Source organism: Macrobrachium rosenbergii, chromosome 52 (genome assembly GCF_040412425.1).
Source record: "Macrobrachium rosenbergii isolate ZJJX-2024 chromosome 52, ASM4041242v1, whole genome shotgun sequence".
Taxonomy (NCBI): Eukaryota; Metazoa; Arthropoda; class Malacostraca; order Decapoda; family Palaemonidae; genus Macrobrachium; species Macrobrachium rosenbergii.
In genome coordinates this window covers 14,409,421-14,427,099 of record NC_089792.1, presented here as the reverse complement: position 1 = coordinate 14,427,099, position 17,679 = coordinate 14,409,421, and the positions used below count along the sequence as shown (strand labels likewise).

At 34.5% G+C, this 17,679-nt stretch overlaps 1 protein-coding gene across 1 annotated transcript in view; it reads right to left on the bottom strand.

The window, feature by feature from the left end:
- The window catches only part of qvr (protein quiver), an 878,528-nt gene that overhangs the window by 386,682 nt on the left and 474,167 nt on the right, over nucleotides 1–17,679 (bottom strand). The gene's annotated exons all lie outside the window — the stretch shown is intronic.

Below are 17,679 nucleotides of genomic sequence, written 5' to 3'. Positions count from 1 at the left end.
AATCCCCCCACTAAACATCCCCACTCCCCGCCGATCCCAAAGCCCCCTCCACAACCCGTGATCCTTGCACCTCATTCTATTACAGGCAATTGATCTGGATCAATTCTGTATGTCTAAGATTCAATCCTACATCATCGCCAAAAGCCAAGCGGAAAAAAATTTTGCAAGCGTCGGAACGCGTCGTTCCAATTCGCCAGGAATAGTTTTATCGCCGTGGCTATTACACGATGGTATACCACGACTGGTGCTTCGAGGCCACGAATATCATTTCTTCAATTCGAGGAAAACATGATTTGTTACCTGACGAGGAGAGAGTTCTTTTCTTTCTTTTCTCTTACTTGTCTTTGCACATTTGTACATTAGAAGGAGCAGAGTCTGATAACGACCATATATGAGGTTGTTAATGAAATACAATTTTTACTATGAATATTGATATGCCTTTCATTAAACCTTCATTTCTACTCCTATCCCGTCAGTATTTGAAATTATCCTATATTATCCAACATAAATATATATAGATATATATATATATATATAGAGAGAGAGAGAGAGAGAGAGAGAGAGAGAGAGAGAGAGAGAGTTAAGCTTAGAAATTTCTATCATAAAAAAATTAAAGTAGTAAATCAAAGATTTAAACAAAAAGATACTCCACAAGTACAATTTCATCATGAAAAATAAATAAATAAAGAATAATCATAATCAAACTAGGAGTTTTAACATAAATAAATAAGGCCAAGAGAGAAATACTCCATTTCAACTGCTCTAAACGTGAAAATCTGTCACTCATTATGTCCACGAATGACAGAGTAAGCAAACAAACAGACAAACAAACATGCGTCCCATGACAGATCAAATGAGTTGGCTTTGAAGCGTGGATGTACACAAACACACAATGAGGACACGGTGCACCAAAAGAGGCACTAAGATAGAAATTAAAATCCTGAATATTCATACGCAGAGGGTCCGCATCACTCGTCTCCAGAACTTGATCCGTATCGCAGGTCCGCCACAGAACAAATCTCTCTCCCCCCACCCACCATCCCTATCACTCCGACAAAACAAACGCCCCCTTCCCCTCCCCCCAACCTCCCCAAAGCCCCCACCAAGATCTGTGATCCTTGCACCTTTATTTTATTCCAGGCAGCTGGTCTGGATCAGTTCCGTACGTCTACGATTCAATCCTACTTCATCGCCCTAAGCCAGGTGGAAAATATTTTGCACGCATCGGAACGCGTCGTTCCAATTCGCCCGGAATAGTTTTATCGAAGTAATTATTACACCATGGTTTACCAGCGCTGGTGCTTCGGGGCCACGAATATTTTCAACTCGTGGAACACATGATTTGTTCCTACACGAGAGAGAGATTTCTCTTCTTTATTTTCTCCTGACACTGAACATTTGTGTGCTGAAGAGGAGCAAGGTAGTCTGATGAAGTCCATATAACAGGTTGTTATTAAAATGCATTTGTATTATGAATACTGATGTACCTGTCATTAAACCTTCATTTCATTTCATTAGTTGAAAATTATCCTATATTATTTAACAAAAATATATGGAGAGAGAGAGAGAGAGAGAGAGAGAGAGAGAGAGAGAGAGAGAGAGAGAGAGAGAGAGAGAGAGTTTAGAAACTTGTAGTTCATAAAAGAAAATAAAAGTAATAAATAAGAGCTTTAATAAAAGAAGAAAATCCACAAGCACAATCTTATACTTGAACACATCTCATGTAAAAATATAAAGTATAATAATCATCAAACTTATAGTTGTATATGAAATACGGCCAACAGCAAAATTCCAACTGCGAACGACAAAGTAGACACAGAAGCAATCATCCATTGACATATCAACAGAGATCGCTTGGAACTGTGCACGTACACAAACATACATGAAGTAAACACCAAAAACGGCACTAAGGGAAAATGAAAATACTGAATATTCATAAGCATACAGTCCGCATCACTCATCTCCAAAATTTGATCCATAACCCAGGTCCATCAGAGAATAATCCAATTAAACCTCCTTGAACAAACCATCCCCCCTACCCCCATCAAACCAAACCCCGTAGCACTTCCTCACCTACCCAAAGCCCCCACCGAAACCAGTGATCCTTGCGCCTCACTTTATTCCAGGATCGGTTCTGGTCTAGGATTCAATCCTACATCATCAACGTAAACCAGGCGGAAAATATTTTGCACGCGTCGGAGCGCGTCGTTCCAATTCGCCCTGGATAGTTTTATCGACGTGACTATTACGCCATAGTACATCAGCGCTGTTGCTTTGGGGCCACCAATACCATACTTCCAATTCGTGGTGTACACGTGATTTGTTCGCCCACCAGAGAGAGAGGTTACTCCCTTTTCTCTTCTCTTCCTTGAACATTTGTGCACTGACGAGGAGCGAGGTAATCTGATGAAAACCATATACCAGGCCGTTAATGAAACCGTTTGTATTACAATGTTGATAAAATTTATGTGGTAAGATGTTGCGTTGAAATGCGCCCTCTCTCTCTCAGTAAAGCCACAAACTTATTCTTGAAGATGCTGGATAAGTAGATGAGAAAAACTATCGTCTCATCAACCTTAAACAGAGGAATTTTCCATCACTGTCATATTTGTTTTGGTGAATGCATCATGTGATAATACCTCCCTTTATATCTCCGATGCCGAAAAATAAAAATGAGCAGCTGAAACTTTAACAGTATATGTTTCCATAAACTTTATTCAGAATATGCAATTCTTGAAAGCAACAAAATGATTACTTTAACGTGTGCTTTGAAAATAAGATTTTTTTTATATTATACACTGTGGAAAACAAAGACAGTAAAGAATACCTAAATTCATCCTGGATTCTGAAGCATAAGATATCATCCATATGTCTTACCGTCTATCTTATCTATGGAGCTATCAGAAAAGTACTTTTTTTCCTTTCATGACGGAAATCATTACAGTTTTCATGAATGAAAACTGCTAATTTATTAAATCCTTGTTCAAGGATAAGTTTACAATTCTATTTAGATTAGCTAAATAATCTAAAAATTAATAAAATTATTATCAGGTACATAAAAATACCAAAAAAGTGCGTACTACGATGCCTAGATGAAAGTGATATGACTGTTACTGTGTCAATATTAAAATTTATGAATAAAGAATTAATAAATGTTCAAATAAACTGGCTATACTTTTATATGGTTCGTTTTTACATTCAATATTAATTAAAAGCTTCTTCATGCTTCTGATGTCGAACTTGTTTTATAATTTTAATCAACATGGTACCGTACTGAAATGAACGCATTAGCAATATTTAATCTTTCAAATATTTGCATATTACAGAAATGTTTAAATAGTACATGGAATCTGTGCTATGATGAAAGATTCTTTTAACAATCATATTCTTTCCAGTCCATTTCTTGGCTTTTTTTCCACTTTTAAAACATGTATTTCTAGTCTGTATTACTTATTTCATCCTTCTGAGCAAGTATATCTGTTCCTTACATTCTTCACAGAACATTCTATACTTTTCTTTCATACACAGAGAATCCAATAACGTTAACATCACCATCTCAGTTCTCCTTAGATCTTAAGTTTTACTCTTAATCTTCTTCAAGAAAAAATGCTCAGATAATTCCGTCATTATTACAGAATTTTCTTTGTGATAATCTCATTATCTGCAATGTTTTCTTCCAGTGGTCTGCATTTTCGCTTCCTTTGTAATACATCGAAGTATTTCATAAATATTCTGTGAATATTATATAAAATCTTTAATTTAAATTCTTACCATGAAGCCCTAATGAATATGCCATTAAAATCACTTTTCTAACTAAGAAATCAAGGAACCAATTCTGATGAGTAAGAGGTTCACCATGAACAAACCATTAACAATACGTTTTGCATATAAAATTCTATGTCACAAATTAACATGATGAGCAAGATAAAGACTGAGATTAAACATAATATTCAATTCGTTATTACAGTGAGTTGTTGAATATATGATAACCAGTTCTTAAAAACTAATGTCAATATATATGATAATCTTTCAATGCGGTTGGACTATTTCTGTGTTCATACCGATGGTACCTGTATTACATGATGTCTAATGCACAAAGAGCATAAGATAAAAAGTGATTCATTTGGGCTCAACAAATAAATCGGTACATCAAAATAATAATAATAATAATAATAATAATAATAATAATAATAATAATAATAATAATAATAATAATAATAATCGACGAGTCGTCTTTAATTCTCCAGTAAATGAGGAATGTAAGAGAGTGAAATTCCTTCATCATTTTCATCGGCCTGCTACCTCCAATAAACTTCAAGTGGCTGATCGTAATAGTAACCCGGGCCGGGGAGGTACCGTCAACACTAGAAGGTTACTTTTTCTTATAGAGTTAACTATAAGGGGACGTCGACCCCTACTGTCGGGCAAATATAATGACGGAAAAAGAAGGCTGAATGTGAATTTAAACAATCTTTTATATAAGTAAAAAAAAAAAAATACTGAAATGGCAAAAGGCTCTTTTCTGGTGTGTGACAATAGGTAACAATAAGATAAGTGTGCCACTCAGGTACACACACGCACACATATTTCTGTCAGGGTATTTTCCCGGCATTAGGGGTCGACGTCCCCTCTTAGTTAACTCTAAGGAAAAGTAACCTTCTAGTTTTGACGGCAGCCCTCCGCCCCGGGTTACTATTAGGATCAGCCATTTGAAGTTTATTGGAGATAGCAGGCCGATGAAAATGATGAAGGAATTTCACTCTCTCACATTCCTCATTTACTGGAGAATTAAAGACGACTCGTCGATTATTATTATTATTATTATTATTATTATTATTATTATTATTATTATTATTATTATTATTATTTTAGTACTGATTTATAATTTGTGCTTTATAAGAATAACTTTTATCTTCTATATATATACATAATATTTTTATCTATATATATATATATATATATATATATATATATATATATATATATATATATATATATATATATATATATAATATATAAAAGTTATTCTTATGGGCACAAATCATAAATCGTACATCACAAGTAATTATATATATATATATATATATATATATATATATATATATATATATATATATATATTATATATATATATATATATATATATACCACCCACCATTGAAAATGCAGTCAGTGAAGTGAACGCCATGGCTGAATGGTGCAATGCTTGCTAAGTTAGCAAATAGTACCTGGTCTAGCCCACAAAACTAGTCCAGCTAGCTGGAAATGGGTACCAGCAACTACTGGAAAAAAAAAAAAAAGTAGGACAAGTAACTTCACCCCCAGAGTTGCTTACAGGCCCCAAGTGGCTGTACCCTTCTGTCGCTACTCTTTCTATATGGGATAATTAATGAAATACATAAGAAGTGTTAAGTGAAAATCCCAGTAATAATGTGAATAATAAATTCAACAAAAACGTGAAAGAATGACTGAGGAGAAATAAATATTTGGTTAAAAAGTTTTGTGTTTTTACCTTATATTTATCGACTTATACAAAAGCAGAGGTTACATTTTTCCGCAGGCCAATACTTGGCTCTGTTAATTCTGCTTTATACAAATTATCAAAGTATCTTATTAATATCCTTAATCCATAGGTTGATACCATTCCAGATTCTAATATAAAACATAACGAATACCTCAAATAATTTACGTGAATGATGATTCCAGGATTGAGTCTCGATATAGATTCATTATTCGGCAAGTACCCTTAAGTGATTTGTCAACATCTTTATCTGAAATCATAGATACCAGAAGCTGAATAAACCATTCTCCAATAAGGCCTCAAAAGAACTGATTAAATATTGTAAAAAAAAAGGCTGTAAATCTGAATTTAACATGAAATATCGCTTAAAACTTCGGTATAGCCATGGGAAATCCACTATCAACTGTACTAGGAAGCTTATACTTGAAAATTTTTGAGAGCAGAATAAAGGAAGGTATGAAAGATAACGATTTGTATAAGGCTGGGCAACGAAAATTAAATATTACCATCGATAAATTATCAATGGGGTTGGAAAATTATTCCAACCTGACCCCTCTGCATAGCTTTATTCATACACAGATAATGAGTTTAAAGCTAATATTTACAGATACCCTATCAATATTTCGATTATTTTTAATCGGGCCACAACAGCGATGTGCGATCAGTATTCACATCACTGATTTTAATAGTATCACGCGCACGTAGCCCTGAATAAAACGATGTTGAAGCAGATGCTATTAGGATTATATAAAAGAAACCACAATACCCTGACAATGTACCTGGTGACGAATTCGCATACGCTTAACCCCTTCCTTCTTTCTCTCTCATTCTTTCAAACGTTTCTCAGCTGGAGAATCTAACCCAGTTCATTGGTTCTCGACTTTTTTCACAAGAGTAAATAAGAAAATGAAAAACTAAGACAACAACGCAAATTATTAGGAATAATACGTCGATGATGAAACAAAGGAAGAAAATTCCATTGCAACTTCCCAAGGAAAAAGAGACAGAAGTTTCCCCCAACACTCCCGAAACTAGTTGCAAACGTTAACTCCTTTGTTTATGGAAACTTTGAGATCAATAGTCTTCCTGCAAGTACAAAGTAAAAACATGCTAAAACTTAATAGGTTTCCCTTTTTAAATATAGTATAACAACTATCTTGAAAGTTCATGCTGTAACGTCTACGTGATACGAGATTTCTTATAATAATACATGCTTTTTTTTTCAGTCTCTGTATACCTCCCCAATTCTTTTATATAATATCTGTAGGCCTATTCCATTGCATTTGATATTCTTATTTCATGAATCTCATTAATCTTGACTGTAATATTGAGGTGAAGCGTGCTTTTTAAAATCTCTGTATTTTCATGAATGATCTGCCTGTGCCCAGGCTTATTAATTCTCACCGTAATTCTTCCTCATTCACATTCTTTTCTTCCTCGCTGTCACCTTTCTGTTTAAGAATAAAATTGTGTTCCTTAATTTTTTTTCTTTTTCAATTCTACCTGGATATCTAATCAATCTAATTTTTGTGAGTTATTGATAGTACAGACCTGATTAATTGAAGGGTTTTCTAACCTTAGTACTCACTTAAAAAAGAACGAAAGAAAAAAAAAAGAGATCTAGGACAATAAATTCTTGTAAACCAGTACATGGCCGCGATTGAATGATTCTGAAAATAAACTTATCCCACCTCAAACATTTTCCGTAGGACTGGTAATCAACGTGAAATTGCATGTTATTCGCTCAATAGGTCAGCAGAGAGTTGTAGATTCTGGGACAATCCGAAACAGATAAAGAGCCACGTTAGGTTCCATTATTCTGGGTATGTGTAAATGCAGACCATAAAACATCAAAACACACTTAACGCAATTTCCAGTACTTGTAATCAGTTACATTGATACAAACGCGTTCAAAGCTTTCTAACAACATTAACCTTCCTTTGAAAAAACACTCATCAAAACAAATTCTTATGGAATGGAATGGAAAGGAATTGAGGTTATTCAGCGCAGAAAGGGAAATTGAAGGTAAAACAGTTTTAAAGATGTAATAATAGGAGGAAAACTCGCAGTTGCACTATGAAGCGACTGTTGGTAGAGGGTAGAAAGCAAGACGGAAGAGAGGTACAGTAAAAGAAATGAAAAGTGTTGCAGCTAGGGGCCGAAGGAACGCTGCAGAGAACCTTAATTAATGCCTACAGTACACCACGTGGGATGCATTACCGTCAATACCCCCTCCCCCTAGGGAATACAAATCCTGATGCAAGTAATTCAGAGGTGCCTATCGCTGGCGCAAAATACTCGATGAAAAGGTGCACATAATGGTAAAAGATAATTACGTAGAGAGAGAGAGAGGGTACTGCCTTGTTCGAAAGGAGAGAACCACTGTAACAGGGGATTAAGTTCACCTGGGTGCGCTTTGCATATCCCATGAATCACCCAGGTTTTCCGTCAAAGGTTTAATCTAATCCTGCGTTAAAAGAGCAAAGTGATAATGAACGCTATTTTTTTAATAATACACTCGTTTCCCCCTACCCCTAGCAGCCTGTTGAGAAGACGTAAGTTGCAAAAAAGTATGTATTTAGCAAGGGTTTTCCGAAAATAACTATGATGTTTGATTGGAAATGCCTACTATATTTTGAAAGGAATAAAAATACAGTTAATATTCCTCTTATTTAAGACGAGAATCACACGTAACACAAATGGTCATTAAATTAGGGTATAATAAATTACATATACATAAACGAAATTAAGAGCCCAAGAACAAACCATATATAGATTCATTAGCGATTATAATCCAAGTATATAAAAGATTCAAAGTGAAAACCTAGTGGATTATAAACTTACATATCTGCTAATACTTTCCACTCAAAAGCAGAAGGATATTCTTTCAAAGATCCAAAGCATATGACTTGACTAACTCAAGAACTCCTTATCTGCAAAGCATAAAGCAAAGAAAAGAAAGAAGTCGGCACATACGCACACGAACATATTAAGGGACATGAAAAAACATAGCAGGCAACTCTGCTTTGTTAAGGTGTCTGATACTCTTCTTTCTTTCCCTCCGACGATAAAACGCAGTACTGTACTGACTGCACTGCGGACATCGAATGGAGTATTGTGATTGTTTATCTCTCTCTCTCTCTCTCTCTCTCTCTCTCTCTCTCTCTCTCTCTCAGAGAGAAACAAGCCCTGGACATTTTGTTATTTGGTTGTGGGATGATTAAGTCTAGGGATTTTACACCTATCAAATTCTATCTCTCTCTTCCCAAATGATTAAGTTTATATGTCACATTTTACAACTCTGTTTCCTGAAGGCTTAAGTCGTCTGTTCTCACTACAGCTGTATTTTAGTTACTTTGAGGAAACAACCTCTTCAGAAGTTAACAACAAATGATAAATATTGACTGTGAGAGCAAAACATACAGAATCTTTTGATGCACAGTAACGACAGCTGATTAATTAACTGGATAAGGTAAAAATAGTTTTTTCTTTCATTCCAAAAGATAAACATTTCTTCTTTTAATTGTTCTTTTCTTTAAAATGTTTCTTATTAGTCAAATTTATATGAAAACCATCATCTTACAATACCAGATAAACCGTGAAATATCTTATCAAATAATTTGTGAGCTTACATTCTGAAGTTGCCAAATTAATGTTTGAAGTTAATGGGTTCCACTAATATTGTCCTCTAATTTGTATGGAACGGAACGCCATTTCCACAAAGATGACCTGGTGGCCAGTGTCAAGAATATATATATATATATATATATATATATATATATATATATATATATATATATATATATATATATATATATATATATATATATATATATATATATATATATATATATATATATATATATATATATATATATATATATATATATATATATATATATATATATATATGTATATATATATATATATATATATATATATATATATATATATATATATATATGTGCACGTGTGTGTGTGTTAGGTCAGTCTCACTAGTTTAGTAAGCAACAGTGTTGTCTGCTAAGAATTATATTCTTTCATGTCAGTACTTTCATTTAATACAGGTTGGTGTGAAAATAGACGTGCAGTTGTCATTTTTAAACGTCTCTAGTTCTTAATCTATACACATATATATATATATATATATATATATATATATATATATATATATATATATATATATACTGTATATATAAATGGATGTAGGTGTGTGTGTGTGTGTATGTTCCAGCATAACTCTGAAATGCATTGAGCAATCTCAACCAAACGTGGTATCGTATGACTTAATATCTGGAAAAGACTACTGTGGGGGTAAGACATCACTAGCACCAAAGCGCACCAAAGGGGGTGGAGGTGGGAAGGGATTCCCTGAAACGAGGCTGGTTCTGCCTGTAGACTTATTAACTAAATAAACTCTACGATAAATTTACCGTACCTCATTTTGGTATACATATGACTTACTATCTGGAAACGAATAGTGTGGGGGTTAAGACATCACTGGCACCAAAAGGGGGGGTCGACATGTAAAAATAACAGAAAACGACAGATATTAAGTGTCTAATCCATAGTTTTCGAGGTCACTGAAATGAATGGTGATACCCCCGATGCCTTTCGAGTCCAAGTTCAGCCCCAATATGAAGGGGCAGCGAGAAAGCATAAAAACAAAATGTCAAACTATCATAACAGCAAGAGCGAGAGTTTATCGTTGTCATTCAGGGATTTCGGGCAGCGTCGGGTTGGTCAGCTAGTAAACAATAAAAGAATAAGGATTAATGGCATGACCATTGTAAATTTCATATAAAAACGCATTATAGTAATATATATATATATAATTTATATATATCTCATATATATCTCCGTGCTAAATATTCATGAACCTATAACAGTTACTACCTCATATATACACAGAGTTAAATATTCAAGAAACCTGTAACAGTTAGAGAGAGAGAGAGAGAGAGAGAGAGAGAGAGAGAGAGAGAAGTCGAAGCATTTATATTAATGGACGTCACAAAAAGGGCCCAAACACTGATCAGGTAATTACGCTTTCAAATAAAGGCCAAAACTTTTGACATAAAAGCTATGTAAAAAGTCTTTTTTTCGTGTAAACTTTAAATGAACTAGACTACTTAAAGTTTTATCATCATGTAAACTAATAATTGTCCCAAGGAAATGTTTCCATTCTTCCTTTCTTCTTCTTCATCTTCTTCTTTAATGTTCTATAGGAACTCAGGGACTCGTTCTCCCTTATTTCCTCCCACCCACCTCTCAGTCTCTACTACGAACCCCCGTTCCCCCCCCCCCCCCTACAACTCCTCTTCCCTCGGACATGATTTGCATTTAGAAAGTCTTGGGGATTTCTCCGGGAAGCTTTTACTCCTCAGGATCTTCTCCGCCTTATTGTTTTCTTTAATCGCCAACATTCATAGCAAACTCAGAGACAAGAGGCCTTTTCAATTTTGTTAATCCCGGTCTCTTGCTTTTCTCAAAACAACTCTCGTCTTCGAGGGCTTTCTTTGTATATCCATGTAAATCACAGAATGGGGTACCAGCGTAGATTTAATTGAATCTATATTTCTTACAGAATACAAATATGAAAGACTTCCATCCTACTTCAAGATTCAGTGTGTTTCTTCAACGTTTATATAAATTTTCAAGTCTGATCGAGGGAATTAATAAACTTTGGTTCTAGTTTATACAGGTGCCCATCAAGACGTGCTGACGCTGTTGGGACACACACATATATATAAACATATATATATATATATATATATATATATATATATATATATATATATATATATATATATATATATATATATATATATATATATATATATATATATATATATATATATATAGGGATGCATTGTAATGTTTGCGTTTCATTTGGTACCGTGAGTGTTAAGGACAGAATATAGGAAATTTGTCTTTAAAACTAATTTAATTAGATTTCAAATTTTCAAATTTTACTTCGTGAATCTGTGAATATTTAACATGAATGTAAAACAGAAAAAAAATATTTTCTGTGGTTTAAGCTGTAATGTAAAACAGATTGTATATATATATATATATATATATGAAATAAAATCTGAAATCTAATCAAACTAGTTTTAAAGATACATTTTAATGTTCGTCAACAGTTTTCTGTCCCTAACACAGGAAAATATTTAACATGAAGCTGATTCCAAATGAAACAAACACAAACAATGTGTCTACCAAAATGCAACCAATCCCCCATTCCGCATATAACTCAACTTGTCAATATCGTCCATCTGAATCCACTTCATTCTGGTTCTTTATCTTTCTTTCTCGGACATGAATTGCGTCGGTCATGCATTTGCAGTTGCCAGGTGTTACGAGCCATCGATCTACCAGTATCCAAGAGCCCCATTTATAGATTGGGGAAGACAAAAGAATGGCCCTGTGCGTCCTTGAGACCCAGACTGCTCAATACCACTCATTAATTCAACAGACATCAGAAAGAACTGCTGGCCTTGCTCCCTTTTCTTTATACGTACTCAATTTTTGTACCTTTTCTTGGACGAAAATTTTCAGATACACAATATTCCAAGCACGTTAAAAGAAGCCTGTGTATAACGGATTACATAAACATCCTATATACATCGGAAACAATTCTTTCATGTTGAGAAACTACAAGAAGGTGTATTGTAACAGTTTTCTCTTGCTTAAACTAAGCTATCCACTTCTTAAATCTGAACAAATTGATATTAATTATGAAGAAGTAACACAGAATCTGACTTCTATAAATGACTCTGGTTGTACTATGGCCTACAATATATATCAATGGATGGAGTTTGAAAATAAATGAGAAAATATATTATATCAGCAAGAACCGTGAGTCATCTAGCTGATACAGGTTTAATATTTTCCGTCAAATCGTGATGGATAATATAGCCAAATATACGTTCATGCAATAATAGTCGTGTAATAACTAATCCTACCGCATGCATTAAAAACAAAACGAACTATAATCCGTTTTTAAAAGGCCTTTAAATAAAGCCCACATATAAAACACAGGATATCACACGTCATATAATACTTTCGGTACTTGAAATAAAAGAGAAATATTAACTTCCTATGCTGCAATTTGGTCTGCCGAGAGATTAGTCCATCACCTCAATGCATATATATATACTTCTACACTTATGATTCCAAAATAGAAATGACAATTTAAAGGACACTAATCATTCAATGCTTAGTCGGTACACATATAAATACATACACGCCTGCATCGTGTTTACATATTTAAACGTTTTCGGGCGTACATAAGGAAGTGAAAGACAGCCACTTTTACAAACTCTTCTTCAGGAAGCATATTAACACTTTTAACCCTGAATCGACGTTAACCAAGTTAGAGAAATTTTTTATTACTATACAAATTACTTTATTTAAGGAACTGCTACGGAACAGAAGTTCCACAGGTCGACTCGTCAAATACCAAATCAATAACAACACCACGTGGCACAACCACCATCCCTAGCCAACTACCGACCCTTCCTCCCATGAGAGAGAGAGAGAGAGAGAGAGAGAGAGAGAGAGAGAAGTTTTATCTGAAGAAACATGACGGAATCCAAAAGGAGGAAAAGTGAGCTGTGTAATATCTGGTAAACTCTCCTTGAGTACAGATCTCATAAGCCCTTCTTTTAATCAAAGACATATCACCGATGTCAAAGTTTCTTTATGAAAAATGTCTTCCCTCCTCCCATTCCCCCTTTTTCACTCTCTCTCTCTCTCTCTCCCTCCTAGATGACTATACCTACACTCTCCAAAATTCAGGTACTCAACTTTTTTATTTTAAATATTTTCTTTTCTTACGGGATTGTACTATATTTTAAGGTATGCAATTGGTTCTTTTTGCATTACAGTGTACTTTAAGTGTGCATCCCTCACTAAAGTGAAACATGTCAAAGACACACTTCAATCACTTACTGCATTTATATCACAAACAGACTGAATACCAGTCAGCGACGGTAAGTGGAAAACGAACCTGAGATAAATGCTATATAATCCTGTGAAGTACTGGTTAGGGTACGTCCTCACTAGTAAAAATATGTTATAAACACATGTTGGCAACTTATCGCACACACCCAAACAAGTCAGATATAATTCAACGACTCCTCAGTACAGAACACAATTATGCAGCATTTGTCGACGGTTCGTTCTCCAGTTGTTTTCAGCCTGTTTATGACAAGTATCGATATGTTGCTGACAGGTGTTTATGACATGTATTCCTGTAGAACGAACGCGCCCTCAGAACTATCGACAAGCCACTAATTTGCATTTAACCTGTTTGTGATGTGTGCGCGACGAGTTGGTCACGCGTGTTTGTGACGAAGCGCTGTAGTGTGGACACAACCCTAAGGTATACCTAATCTAAACTATACAGTGCTCTCGCTCACAGACAAATAATAATTGTATTCACAAGCTATTCAGTTTTTAATAACAAAATACCGCAGCGCTTCTAACACAAAACTCTGTTAACTAAAATAAAGTGTGATAAATGTTAAAGGTCATTAGTTCAAGTGAGGTTGTACGACTACCTAAAAGCACTATGCTCTTGTGTTCCCCTTCATTTTTCTGAAAATTGATGTACAAATCTATCCGCTTATCTTGGCTAACAAGCTATTTTCTGCAGCATTTTACTTCAATTTCTTCTTTATAGTTTTTCTCTTTTGTTTGACAGCTCATGACTTTCGTCAACCTTCACGAGAATGTGTGCGTATTACGAATAAAAATAATATTCAAGACAAAACTAGAAAAATAAATTATTCCCACCGAGCGGGTAAAAAGATAAATCCTCTCTTTTAATCGTGAGTAAAACTAACAATCATTTTCCCGTGAATTTCATGTCAAACACCATGAAGTACCAGTTTGCTTTATGAGATATTTCAGCATTTAATGAATTTCTCACATCAAAGAAAACGGTACTCTTACTCTCTCCCTCTCTCTCTCTTTATACATACATACTACATACATACATAATATATATATTATATATATACATTTTTTCCACACTAAACCATAAAGAGGGGACAGACAGACAAAAGTTACATAATCGTAATCTTACAAATTTAAATGGTTTCAATGCGCAGGGTGCCAAGGTCATACACGTCTTGACATTTGCATATCCTTCCTTATAAAACACGATCTATAAACATATATCCTATCGGCACGTAACAACGCTTCTCTACAAGCAGTAAATTCTACGTTTGGATTTACCGTTGCTTTGTCGGGGCTAACCCATTTCATCACTGGCTCTTATTTAATTATGTAGAATGGAGATCCCAAGTCCAAACTTCGGGACTATACGTAACACTGCTGAAGTTGGGTCCTAATGTCTTGACCATCGCTTGTATTAGCGCAGTTTTTTTTTTTTTTTGACGGTACGTGCTTACACACACACACAAATAATTTGTATATAAAACTAGCTTAACAGTGCGCGCTATGCTGCGATGGAACCTGGTGCTGCCCGTCATGTTTCCCCTACCCTCCCAATCCCCTAAATATCCCATCCCTACTAGGGGCGGACAAACAGGTTTGCAGGAGGAGGGTGGATCTGTCATATCTCCCCTACCTCCCGATCTCCTATCTACCCCGCCCCACCCCGGCCGGACAAACAGGTTTGCAGGAGGAGGGTGGATATGTCGTGTCTCCCCTACCCTCACGATCCTCTACCTACCCGCCCCCACCCGAGGTGGGCAAACAAGAAAGATTCACTCGGATCTTATTATAAATATATATATATATATACATACATATATATATATATATATATATATATATATATATATATATATATATATATATATATATATCTATAGAGATAGAGAGAGAGAGAGAGAGAGAGAGAGAGAGAGAGAGAGAGCTCATCTTACAAGTATTTAAGAAAACCGGATGGCTAACATTTTCAGGTGCCATTAACTGTGAGGGAAAGCTTTTATTATATAGTATATGTGTGTGTATGTATATATATATATATATATATATATATATATATATATATATATATATATATATATACATACGTGTACAAACACACACACACACGTATGGATATAGGTTCTATATATACAGTATATATATATATATATATATATATATATATATATATATATACACATATATATATATATATATATATATATATATATATATATATATATATAGTGTGCGTGTGTGTTGCGTGATCCTGTCTTGCTTACTTTAAACAGGGTTTTTATGAATACAATAGCGTTAACATCCTCACTGATATACAGTAAGTACCACAGCAAAACAATAATTTCAAAGAAATGAAACTTGTTACTATAAGTAATAAAACTCCAGGCTATCATCTCTCACTGCTTTCGTTCTTATATCGCCTTACTTAAAACATTAATGAATAAACAAAAATCCTGATAACATCTAAATTCTAAAATTTCGAGAAACGAATATTTAGGGAAATCCAAGTAGGACGCCCACGGTCCAGCGTGTAAGCATTGTGTAACTCGCTGTTTCTCAAAGATTTGTATTCCAGTGCCAGTACAGCCATAACTTTCCAAGAAGCATTCCAGCAGCTGGAATTTAAGTCACTCCGTTTTCTATGCGTTATATCCCTCAGGCCACTTAACTCTCTTGTCAAGACGTAAACCTCAACTATCTTTCTTTTTTATTTAAATTATATTAGCTCGTTTATTCATTTTGTTTTGCTCAGATGCAAAATAGCATTGTACAAAATTAAAAAGATTTTCCATTCTTCATTACCGTAGGATATGGCAGTTCACGTCCTCTAACGAGAGGCATTCAGAATTTTTGATAGCCAGCTTCATATTACAGATATTGAAAGTGGATCTTTGCAGATTAAATACAAATAATACCCCAAAATTATTTTAAATATCTGACTTTTAGCTACATTTTCACACGTTCTTCCCGCCCTCATTCAGCAAATCTGCCATACTCAACTGAATTCATTTTTGCAATGCAGGCCACTAACTCTAACCATAATATCAAAATTCTCTTCCTCGAGTTTACACACACACAAACTCCAGCGCTATATGATTCCAAGAGAGACAATATAAAAAATATTAAAAGACGTAGGTAGTATAAGCAAGTAAAGCTGAAAAATGGCTAGAGTTGGGTTGAATTTCATAGTAAAGACAAAATTCTCTGCTTGAGCTTTGCTTTTAAAACAAAACGATTCTATGACGTCTCAGGAAATTTTTACCATACAGAGTCTGCGGAGAAATTCCCAAATTTAACAAGAGTTCATCACCAGTAATAGTCTGTTACTATTTACTCCAAGAACTTAGAGAGAGAGAGAGAGAGAGAGAGAGAGAGAGAGAGGAGAGAGAGAGAGAGAGAGAGAGAGAGAGAGAGCCTGAGAGCCTGATAACAACTCGATAATGTCATCCTTGCAAGGAACCAAACACCAAGCCAAGAAATGTTAATTCTTCAACTGCCAAATGGAAAGATCCAAAACTCACAACACAAATAAAAGCAACATTAAAAGGAATATGCAAAGAGTTTTGAAAAGAATAAGGATACAGATAGAATCAATCAAATCAGTTAACTAATGACCTTCTCCGAATTAGATCCGGGTCATAACAAATTTACAAAGACTGGTTTTGGCCTATGATCGACTATAGCTGGATATCCCTTAAGAGCTTGTCATTTATTCTGCGTGATCACACGAATACAAAAAAGCAAAAAACAACTGCCGAAAAAAAGATAAAAATATTGCAGCGGTAGTCATTTACAGAAAATAAATGATGATAAATGCCACCATTAAGCATATCAACATAAAGAATAAACATCAAATTTAGCTCCGTTCGTAAGAGCATACACTATATGTATTCATTTTCACCAAATTTGAAAAGTAACCATGCGAAACATTTTATAAAATCTATATCTATATAAGATATAAAAATAATAAAACCAACACAAAGAAAGAAATGCAAAAGACACAGAAGTTTCATCAATACATATGGCTAAATAAAACATGTTTGAGTGTCAGAGTTACTTGTATGCGGGCCTCTGTAAAGCTTTCACAAAATCCTTTGAGTGAAAAAAACTATTCAGCTCTTTATCTAATCATTGCATATGTTTTTCATTTTTTGTTTAAATGTTTACCTTTTCTTGCTGCTTTTTCCTCAATAGAA